This window comes from Rhincodon typus, chromosome 19, assembly GCF_021869965.1.
Source record: "Rhincodon typus isolate 14 chromosome 19, sRhiTyp1.1, whole genome shotgun sequence".
NCBI classification, from domain to species: Eukaryota; Metazoa; Chordata; class Chondrichthyes; order Orectolobiformes; family Rhincodontidae; genus Rhincodon; species Rhincodon typus.
This window is the reverse complement of record NC_063350.1, coordinates 4,433,214-4,445,296: the sequence shown is the minus strand read 5'-3', so window position 1 is coordinate 4,445,296 and position 12,083 is coordinate 4,433,214. Positions and strand designations below refer to the sequence as shown.

General features: G+C 40.8%; 1 non-coding gene across 1 annotated transcript; it reads right to left on the bottom strand.

Moving 5' to 3' along the window:
• Nucleotides 1-1,345: 1,345 nt before the first annotated feature.
• LOC109937929 lies at nt 1,346-7,161 on the bottom strand. The gene is made up of 2 exons (XR_007264176.1): nt 6,828-7,161; nt 1,346-1,834 (listed from the first exon to the last, which is right to left on the bottom strand). It is a non-coding gene; the product is annotated as an uncharacterized LOC109937929 (transcript).
• Nucleotides 7,162-12,083: the final 4,922 nt, after the last annotated feature.

The window sequence follows — 12,083 nt, the reverse complement described above, 5'->3', positions numbered from 1 at the left end:
TCCAGCATCTGCAGTTCCTACTATCTCTGATACAATTTTAACCCCACTGCGAAGCCTCTTCTAAGGATGCCTAGTCTGAAGAAGTTACCCTCTTCCCTCCGGACAAACCCCAGGGGATCTCTCTCCCACTGCAACTCTTCGTAGAGGGTCTAGGCCCGAAACGTCAGTCTTCCTGCTCCTATGATGCTGCTTGGCCTGCTGTGTTCATCCAGCTCTACGCCTTGTTATCTCTATTTATAGACATCCTGGCTCACATGTACTGGTGTTATTTTATTAAAGTAAAGCCTCCCTATTAAAATCGAGATGAGGAGCACTTCTTTTCTCAGAGATATGTGGAATTCTCTTCCTCAAAGAACAGCAGAGGTAAGGTAATTGAGCGTTTTTGGTGGTTTGATAGATCTTTATTTACAAAGTTAGGGTTAGACAGGAAACTAAAGCCGAGACCGCAATTAGAACAGTCAGAAGTTTATCAAATGTCAGAGCAAGTTTGAAAAGCTGAATTACTTATTCCTTCTCCCAATCCGTATGGTTGGAATTATTTTGTTCCTAGTCCCTGCAACATGTTTCTCTCTTAACAAGAAAAGAAGTTTGGATATGTTTGTAAATCATTTCACAAATACAATTCTGTAAAATATTTTATTTCAGCTTTAAGTGAAATTGAAAGCAATTGTTCAAGCTCAAAGTGAGATTGAGATATTCAGTGATAGCAAGAACTGCAGATGCTGCAGTCAGAGACAACACAGTGTGAAGTTGGATGAACACAGCAGGCCTTCTTCAGAAAAGGGTCCCGACCCGAAACGTCAACTTTTCTGCTCTTCTGATGTTGCCTGGCCTGCTGTGTTCCTCCAGCTCCACACTGTATTGTCTTTGAGATATTCAGTATTCTGTATGTGAATTGTGAATTGAGGTGGTAAGGAATTGAAGTACAGCAAAGAGTGAGGAATCTGGAGAAATTAAAACCAGGACTGAGCAGAATGTGTTATTTTTAATGGGAACATTAGCTCAGGAAAATGAATGATCAGCCTAGTTTTAAAGCAAGGTGGTTAACTGCCAAACAAAATAGACTTTGGTTCCATAACACAACGTGCATATATATTAATTTTTTTAAAAGAAATCTTTTTTCCCCAGGGCAATACTTGAAGGGTAAAGATATGCGGAGTGAATGAGAAAAAGCAGGGGTATCATGGAACTAAATGAATAAATCTTTCTAGAAGTGGCATAGATATGATGGGTCAAGTAGCCTTCTGTTCTGTAAGATTCTAGTAATTCACGAACAACTCTTCATAAACCCTACGAACAGAGCAAGAAAATGAGTGTATCAATGTGACAAAGTGCAATCAAACTATTTTTTCATTTACACATCAGTTTATTAACAGGATCATTTACCTCAAACGTTTTTATGCATTTAATTTAATCTGCCTACTTCAAAGACACAGCACAGTGACAACTCTGCAACAATGTGCAGGAAAATGGTTACAAGTCCACACTGGAAGTATGTGTCAGATATATGACAATAAAGCACTTGGCTGCTCTTAAGCGTTTCACCGGTTCAGTTCATCACACTTGCCCCACTACCAAAGGGAGATTGGCTCAGCTGAAGCTGCTCTTCGTCAAACAGGAATGCACCAGATCAAGTGGCTAAGTTACACCGTTTATAAAATATTCATTTAACCAAAAGATGCGAAGTCCACGGGATTCCAAAAGTTGTGGTTTATATCCAAAGTTTTCTTTATAACCCAACTTGTTTTAAGTGAGGAGGGAGGCGAGGGGAAGAAAGAAAAATCACATGAACAAGTCATCATAGCCAGGAGGAGGAAGATGATCCGGATCAGGGCTGAAAAAAAGAAACATTTCATAAACATTCAGAAATCAAACATTAAGCACAGACACTTATGCTTCCCACCAAACCACACAAGTTATGTTTAAGGTTGCTATCCCACTACGATTGCTGAGTCAGGAGAGAGAGCTATTTCACCTGCTGGAGTAGATGGACATGTGAAGAAGCCTCCAGGAATACTACACCATCAGAAATGGCATGCCTAGAACCGCAACTGAGTGAGTTCACTTCCAGAGGGAAAGCATTGGGGTGAAGTTGAAAAGATAACAACAGAGTTCTTTGAGGAGGCAACAAGCAGGAGATAAATGGGAAGCAATAGATATAAAATATTTAGATTTTCAGTAGGCATTTAGTAAGGTAACTAACATTAGGTACTTAATAAGACAAGAGCCCATGGTGTTGAAGGTGGTATATTCGGACGGATAGGGGATTGGCTAACTAAAGGAAGACAGAGTTGAAATACGGTACATTTTCAGGATGGCAACCAGCAACAATTGGACAACCACAGGATCAGTGCTGGGGCCACAATTATTTACAACAGACGTTAATAACTGGATGAGGAAAATGAATGCACTGTGGTCAAGTTTGTGGATGACAGAAAAATAGATTGGAAGGCAATAGTGAGAATGGCACAAACTGTCTACAGACGGATATAGTCAGGTTAAGTGAGTGGCCAAAAAACTGGCAGATGGAATGTAATGTGGGGAAACGAGAGGTTATGCACTTTGTCACAAAGAATAGAGGAACTGAATATTGTTTTATTGGAGAAAGACTGCTGGAAGCTGCAGAATAGGGGGATTTGGGAGTCCTCATCCATGAATCACAAAAAGCAAGCAACCAAGTACAGCAGGTAATAAGGATGACAAATGGAATGTTGGCCTTTATTTCAAAGGGAATGAAATATAGCAGTTGGGAGGGTTTACTAAAATTCTCTGTAACATTAGTTAGACCACAGCTGGAACACTGTGAACAGTTTTGGGTCTCTTATCTGTCTCCCACTGGTATTGGAGGCAGTCCAAAGAAGGTTCATTAGGCTCATAACCAGGTATGGAGGGACTATCATATAAGGCGAGGTTCAGTAGATTGTGTCTATATCCACTGGAACGTAGAAGAATGAGCAGCGATTTTAATGAGACATCCACGAGTCTTACAGGACTTGACAAGGTAAATGTGGAAATAATACTGTTTCCCCTTGCGGGAGAGTCTACGACAACAGGGCATAATCTCAGAATATGGGGTCGTACATTTAAAACAGAGATGAGGGGATTTTCTTTCTCTCAAAGGCTGGTGAATCTGCGGAATTCTTTACCACAGAGGGCTGTGGAGGCTGGGTCATTGCATACATTCAAGGTTGAGGCAGACAAGATTTTTAATTAGCAAGAGAATCAAAGATTATGGGGATAAAACAGGAAAGTGAAGGTGAGGATTAGCAGATCAGCCATGATCTTACTGAAAAGCAGAACAGACTTGATAAGCTGAAAGGCCTGCTTCTTCTCCTATGTCTTACGGTCTTAAGGTCATATCCAATGAAAGCCACAGCAAAGGACTAAGCTTTCAGTTTGACTACAGTGACTAACTTCTATGTTGAGCTGCACACACAGCATGAACAGCAGCAGGCAACAAAGGAACTTCTGTCAACATATGGCAAAATAGCTGGGAATTTACAAGGCTGCATCAAAAGACTGAGCCACGTAGAAAACACGACAAAAATTTCCATTCTGATTGCTGCTAAAACTCTATACTATATATGTGCACAATGACAGCATCCAGATTGAGAAATGTGACTGTTATGGAAATTAGACAGTGTGAACAGGAACATTGGCACCTGATGTTTAAAGTTTTCACCCATAATGCTCATTACTCCACTCCTTTAAGAAGTTTTAGCTCATTTACAGTGAATGACTCAATGGTTTCAATTAATAAAGTGAAAAACGCATGATGCACTCAGCCCAATAATGTTAAGCCAAATTTTTAACTCAACAGATATTGGTGACTAGTGGGTCTCATATAAAAACACTTCGTGCATTCTGCAGACTTTTTTTTTTAGAAGGGAAAACACACTTCTTGCCTGGAGAGGTGCAACTCCAATAGTATTCAGGAACCTCTACAGCATCCAGGGCAAGGCAGTCCTGCTAGATGGTACCCTAGCCACGATCTTCAACATTCACTCTTTTCACTTCAGTGGCAGCAGTGTGCAAAGTCTGCAAGAGTCACTTCAAAAACTCATCAAGGTATTTTGACATCATCTTCCAAACCTCCAACCTTTGCCACCTAGAAGGACAGGGCAGCAGATACACAGGAGCACTACCACCTGCAAGTTCCCCTCCAAGCCCCACACCACACTGACTTAGAAATATATCACCATTCCTTCATGTCATTAGATCAAAATCCTCAAACTCCCTCTCTCACAGCACTGAGTGTGTGTACACCACAAGGATTACATCAGTTCAAAAAGGCAGCTCACCACTACATTTCCAAGAGCAGTTAGAGATGGGCAATAAACTCTGACCCAGACAGTGATGCTTACGTCCCATGAATGAAGAAAATAGCTTTGGATTCTCAAAATGATTTCATTATTCTATTAAGTGATTGATAGGTAACCAATGCAGCAGCTACACCTACAGAGCCTGTTTAATGGCAGAGTGACAGTGCTAGACAACAGTGAGATAGAACTTTCGTACAATCTCTGAGGACACCATGTTCGACTTCATAATGGTTTACTAATGTCCTTAAGGGAGGGAAACTGCCATCCTCATCTGGTCTGGCCTACATGTAACTCCAGTCCCACAGCAATGTGGTTGTCTTTTAACTGCCCTCTGGGCATCTAGGGATGGGCAATAAATGCTGGCCTAGCCAGCAACGCCCACATCTAATTCTGAACGAATAAAACAGAACTGAAACAGGACTCAGACTTGGGCAAGACTGGTGCTAAATACTCCTGTAAACATGGGTTTCATGCAAGATAGGGAAGTAAAGAAAGAAAGAAGGATAGCAGTATTAATTAAAGTGAATTCTACAGTGCTGGAGAGCAAGGATGTCCCAAGGAATCAAGGACAGAATCTATCGGATTAGAGGTTAAAAAAACACAGTAAAAGCACTGTAAGGTACCAATAAAATATATTGGCCAATAGGCTTCTATCATGTGGGAAAGATACAGAGGGATGCATTTGCAAGGCAATTACAGAATTGTACAAAACAGATTTAATGAGAGTAGACGTATGGCTGATGTTTTGTTGTCCTAACATGAACTTGGAAAGTAATAGTGTAAAGGGCAGAGAGAGGGAAATGTTTCTGAAATGGGTTTAGGAGAATCTCTAGATCAATAAGTTTCTGAAAAGAGGCATAACCTTTTCTGAATCAAGTATCAGAAGGGAACATTTAGGGAACAGTAATCAGAGCATCTTAAGAGTTAGAAAAGGACAAGACACATTCCAGCATAAATATAATTAAATGGATGCGCATCAACTTCAATGCAGTGAGGATAGATCTCTTCAAGGCTAAGTTCAATCAAAGATTGGCAGGCACAACTGTAACTGATCAAAGGGGTGCCTTTACAGAGGAGATAGTTTGGACATAGCTGTGGAAACTTGAAAGGGAAAGGTGGAACAAACAAACAAACAAAGCCAGAACTTCCTAGATGATGAAAAAGATAGGGAACAAGGTGAAGCAGCAAAAGGGCACAGATGATAAGAATCAAGATGAATAGAGAAAGTTCCAAGGGAAAGTATGAAAAAAAGACAAGCAATGAGCAAGTATGGGAAGAGACCGGCAGCTAACATAAAAGGGAATCCTCGGCCTTCTAAAGGTAAATAAATAATAAAACAGTAGTAAAAATAAAAGTGGGACTAATTAATGACCAGGCGGCACGATGGCTCAGTGGATAGTACTGCTGCCTCACAGCACCAGGGACCATGGTTCGATTCCAGTCTCTGGTGACTGTCTGTGTGGAAATCGCACATTCTGCCTGGGTCTGCGTGGGTTTCCTCTGGGTGCTCTGGTTTCCTCCCACAGTCCAAAGATATGCAGGTTAGGTGAATTAGCCATGGGGAATGTGGGGTTACAGGAATAGAGTAAGGGGGTGGGTCTGGGTGGAGTGCTCTTTGGAGCATCGATGTGGACTCGATGGGCTGAACGCTCTGCTTCCACAGTGTAGAGATTCTATGAAAAGTGATTTACGCATGTAAGCAGAGAATATTGCTCCATAGCCACCTCCAGTGCTGCAGCTAATTTCCGATTCTGTGGAATGCTAAGTACAAATCAAAATTTATTTTGCATTTCTTACCACCCTAGGATCCTTACGAGCACCTTTCCCTCTATGCTCCAACTTCCTCATATTGCTCTTTGCTATAATGTTGCTCCTACCTAATTCTGTCACTCCAGTCTGTCACACTCTCTTTGTTTTAGTTACTATATACTTTCTTCAATTTTTGTTGCTCCCTTAGCCCTGTAATCTTGGTTGTGTCTTCTTCACTTCTTCGGCTCTATCTTTTCACCACTTTCTCTTGTGTCTCTTCTCCACCTCAAGCTTCTCTCCCATTGTCTCTTTTCCACTTGCATCATCTGTCCCTCTAACTCTCGTCCATTTCACCATCTCTCGCCTCCACTTTTTTCGGGTCTCTCCACCACCACTTGTCACACACTCTCTCACCTGACTTGACCCCTCCCCGCCAACCAAAACTCAATTGCACACTCTCTTCCATCCCTGACCTGAATATTCCTGCTATGCTCTCCTGCACTATGGAAATACGCAGTGATGCAATTAGAGACAATATTCTTTCAAAGTCATGCTCTTTTTGAAGAAAACACTGAAGTGTACATGGTAATATTGCTGGGAGCAATGGAGCTTTGGAGATCAAAACATTTATTCCAGAGTGAAGCATGTCAAGTTAGAAATAATTGTGCCTACATTGCGCTTCCACAAATACAATGACACATTTCACTTGCAAAAATTCCTGAGAATTTCTATTAATATGAAAAAGTTCATACTTACCCAGAACGACTGGGACCAACTGGTCCAAATGGGTCAAATCTGGCTCCAGGTGGGACTGAACCAGGAGGAAGCTGTCCTGGTATTCCCGATGATGGGTCAAAGCCAGAACGTGGTAATCCTGACCTTAAAGGATCAACAATCATTCCACCTCTCCGTTCACTAGTAAATAAAAGAAAAAAAAGACACTTCAGCCCGGGGTATGAAAATCAACAAGTCAAAATCCAACAGGGACTCAATGCAAAAAATGAAGGTCTCAGATCTTCAGTCTGAGAATGGACAATGATCCATTCATTCAGGGCTAGATTTCAACTTTAAACTCAGACTCTTCAGTTTTTCAAAGCTTATTGCGAATGAGAAGAGAGTGCTGTCTGGTTGGCAAGTAAACAGGGATTGGTAGAGGTGTGGCCATGGAGAATGAATCAGTTAAAGCTTTATGGTAACAGAAACATAAACATAGAAGACAGGAGCAGGAGTAGGCCATTCAACCCCTCCAGCCTGCTCCGCCATTCATTGAGCTCAATGACCTAATCCCACTCTCCCCCATATTTCTTGATTCCTTCAGCCACAAGAGCTATATTTACCTCCTTCTTGAAAACACAATGTTTTGACTTCAACCACTTTCTGTGGTAGTGAATTTCACAGGCTCACCACTCTCTGGGTGAAGACATTTCTCCTCATCTCAGTCCTAAGGGGTTACCTCTTACTCTTAAACTATGGCCCCTGGCTCTGGACGTATCCACCATTAGGAACATCCATCCTGCATCTAATCTGTCTAGTTCTGTTAGAATGTTATAGGTTGCTGTGAGGTTTCCCTTCATTCTTCTTAATTCCAACGAATACAATCCTTACTGACTCAATCTCTCCTCATACGACAATTCTACCATCCGAAGAATCCATCTGGCAAACCTTTGCTGTACTCCCTGTATAGCAAGAACATCCTTCCTAGATAGAGACCAAAAATGCACACAATATTCTCGGTACGGCCTCACCAATGCCCTGTATAATTGCAGCAAGACATCCTCGGCTCTGTACTCAAATCCTCTCATAATGAAGGCCTTCTTTATACATTTGCCTTCTTTAGTATCTGCTACACCACTCACTTACGTTCAGCGACTGGTGCACAAATATGCCCAAGTCTTGCTGAACATTCCCTCTCTCAATTTACAGCAACTCAAATAATAATCTCCCTCCTATTTTTGCTACCAAAGTGTAACCTCACATTTAGCCACATTAAGCTGCATCTGCCATGCATTTGCCAATCACTCAGCCTGTCCAAATCATACTTCAACATCTCTGCATCTGCTTCATACAACATCTTTCCACCCAGCTTAAGTTTTAAACATGCAGGTTGACTCTAATTGATCAAGACATTGCCCTTAGATGTGAACCAGAGAATAGCTGTCAGCTATTTTGTACTGTTGAAACAAATAGAGTGCGTGTATGATCAGAATCCCTTTGGTAATCAATCAGCACTCTCCTCTCATACACAATAAACATTGCTTTCCCTTGACTTTGGTATTGCAAACTGTTCTGATGAGTGCAAGCTGAAAGCTTCAACAAAATACATCCTTTTTCAGCATTATTCATGTTCCAAAGTTCTAAATGACTAAATGCCTTTATATAGAGTGCTGCACTGTCAGAGGTGGTCTTATGTATGAGATGTTAAACCAAGCCCTGGTCTGCCCTCTTAGGTAGATGTAATAGATCCCTTGGAATGATTTTGCAGAACAGCAAGGGTATTCTGACCAATACTTATTTTTTGTTGAAAACCTAAAAGTAGATTATTTGGTAATTTTTATTTTCTTTATTGATTCATGAGACGGCAGCATCATTGGCAGGGCCAACAATGTGGTGCCCATCCCTAATTGTCCTTAAATTGCAAGGTTTAGTTCATAGTTTGTTTGTTTGGCTATTTCAGAGAATAATTAAGAGTCGGCCACATTTATAGAGGTTTGGGGTTATATGTCAGCTAGACCAAGTAAGGATAGCAGATTTCATTCCCTGAAGAATATTAGCGAACCACATAGGCTTTTATAGCAATCGATAACCATTACAGGGTCACCAATACTGAAATGAGCTGTTAATTGTAGATTTTATTAATTGTTTTAAATTCCACCAGCAGCTGCTGCTGCTTTGGTCGAATTTGAACACTTGGCCCAAGAACATTAGCTTGTAACTGTTCGATTAGTTCAGTGGAAATACCACAATCCCTTTGTCTCCTTGTTAATCTTCCTGTTATAGGTGGTGGCTTGCTATACATAACTGCTGCATTCAAACATTATGATAGTAACTACATTTCAAAAAGTTGCTTCACTCTTTGTAAATTGGAACATTCCGAGACTGTGAAATGCAGGGTTGGAGAGATTTTTGATCTATTAAAAGAGAGCTGAGTGTCACAGATTGAAATGCAGTTCCCTTTGAAGGTCAACCAAAACAACCCCAAAGCTGATGGTCATTGGACTTTTAATAGCTGGGTTCAGGCTCTTGTGACACAGTGGCAGTGTCCCTTTCTCTGAGCCTAAGTTCAAGTCTTATCTGTTCCAGAGGTGTGTAATCTCTGAACAGGGTGATTAGAAAATATCAGAGGTGGGCTCTTAATTTGAGGGTAGTAAAATAAAACAGTCAGCGGTGTGTAACAGCATTGCTGGATAAAAGGCAAAAAAGGAAGAACTGGGTTCCTGGTCAAAGCATCCCTGTAACACTGTATCAGTTTGACTCTAGTGAATTATGATTATGCGCAGAATTCTCTGAATAAAATTTTTGTATTTAAAAAACAGGAGCTGGGCTCTTAGGAGTCATATGACATAGTGGTAGTGCTCCTCCCTCTGAACCAGAAGACCTGCTCCAAATGTGTTTCATTACATTTCAGAATAGACTGATCAAAAAAAAGACAAATACTGTGAACGCTGTGCAGTGGTTTTATCAAACTCCTCTGAAGTCTTGAATATCAGCTTTGTGTCCCATACCTCAGAAAGAACACACTGGCCTAGGAGAAGCATGAAGATGTTGGGGATAAAATATGTCAATGTACCGACTCATGAACCTCTTCAAAATAAAAGTATTGGTTTCTTGTGTAATAGCATTTCTGAACAGAAAAAAGAAAAAAAGAAAGAGTTGGTTCTTAGGGTGGTACTGTCACTACCTCTGGGACAGAAAGTCCAAGTTCAAGTCTCGCTGCCCTGGAGGTGTGGCACAACATATCTGAACAGATTGGCTAAAATAACAAAGATCCTTGAAGCTGCCTGAAATCTCCTACTTTCCAGTTGCTGATACACTGAGAAATGTGAAACGTGGTGTAATCTTATACACAAAACTGTTAACAATGCGAACAGCTGATGCAGACCGCAGGCAACTTCAGCCAGCTGTTCGGCCTGACAACAATGAAGGCTTCAGGCTGATTCAATCCGATTGAAACTACCCAAAGATCTGATGTTGATTGGAATCAGCAGAGCTTCTAAATAAATAAGTACATGATAACCTTATTGAACCGAAAAAGTGTTGGGTTCTTAGGATTCTTGTGGTGCGGTATCAGTATCCCCACTGGGACAGCAGGTCCAAGTTCAAGTCCAACTTACCCCAGATGTGTTATAACATGCCTGGACAGGTTGATTAGAAAAGTATCTACTGGCATTTCTTTGTAAAAGAGGGATTATCTTGGTGCAGTGGTAGTACCCCTAACTCTACGACAAGAGGCCCAGGTTCAAGTCCCATCTGCTCCAGACAGGTTGGATTCTAGACAGGGAAAAGCTCCAGAAGGAAAGGTGGAAACTGGCATTTGCATTAAATGATGGATTTACAATTAACAATTGTAAATCACTGAAAGTACCTAATTCAACATATGCCTATCAGAAACATTAGTGCTATGGAGGTGGCAGGGAAGTGCAGTTACAATAATCAGATTACCCAAGAGACTCTGCCTGCCACCTCAGCTGGATATAGTAAGCTGAATGGCCAATTCATGCTCCAATCTTTTATAATCTTATGAGAAATGCATACTTTTTTCCTTTGATATGGGCTATCACTGTTTACGATCCAGGAACTAACAATGCTGGTTGGGAACTGGTCGATCCATGCTTTTGCTGATTTCTGCATTTTCTGTTACAATCTCAAGGGAATTAAAGCATGAGTGTGTTAAAACCATTACAAAACTGGTAACAAGGGGATTGGAGCTGTGAACTAAATATTCAAGGGTATGTGACCTTTTGGAAGGGTGATGGGGTAAATTTGTCAGGACAAAATGGAATAAGTATCTTAGTGAGAAATGATCTTGGATCAGACATGCAGGATCCATATAGGTGCAGGTAAGAAACAACAAAGGCGAAGATACTAGTGGGAGTAGTGTATAGGCCCCTAACAATAGCTGTTTTGTGGTTCACAGAGGAAATAAGGAGATAATAAGGACATATAAAAAAAGGCAGGACATTAATCACGAGTGACTTGAACCTTCATACAGATTGGAAAAAGCAAATTGGCAGAGATAGCCATGAGGAAGAATTTATGGAGTGAATCAAAATAGTTTCGAGAACAATATGTTGTGGATCCAGCCTGGCATCAGGCTATTTTGAATCTGGTAATGGATAAGGAGGCAGGTTTAATAAGTTATCTCAGGCTCAAGGATCCCCTGGGGAACAGTGAGGATAACACGGTAGAATTTAGCATTCAGTTTGAACGCAAGAAACTTGGTTTGGAAACACTGTACTAAAACTGAAGTAATTACATGGGACTGAGGTCAGAATTGGCTGCAGTGGACTGGAAAATGTGTATAGCAGAAAGGTTGAAGAACATGGGCAGATATTTAAGAAAATAATTCATGCCTCACAACAAAGATATATCCTAGGGAGGAAGGAGAACTCTAGGAAGGGGATAAATCAATCATGGCTAACTAGGAAAGTTATGGATAACATCTCATTGAAAGACAAAACACAATTTGGCAAAGCTTAAAAGTAAATCAGAAGATTGGGAATTTTTAAAAGCCAAGAAAAGATGACCAGAAATAATAAAATTGGAGAAAGTAAACTATGAGGGATTAAGTTTGAGGTGGTAATAGGCTGGTTAGATAAAGGGGAACCAGAAAATGTAACATATTTAAATTTCCAAAAGGCATTCTATAAGGTACCACACATGGAACTACTTAACAAAATAAGAGCCCACTGTGTTGTGCGTATTTATTTATGTGGAGAGAGGATTGGCAAACTAATAGAAGGCAGAAAGCTGGGGTTACAAAAAGGGCATTTTCAGGAGGGCAACCTGAAATTA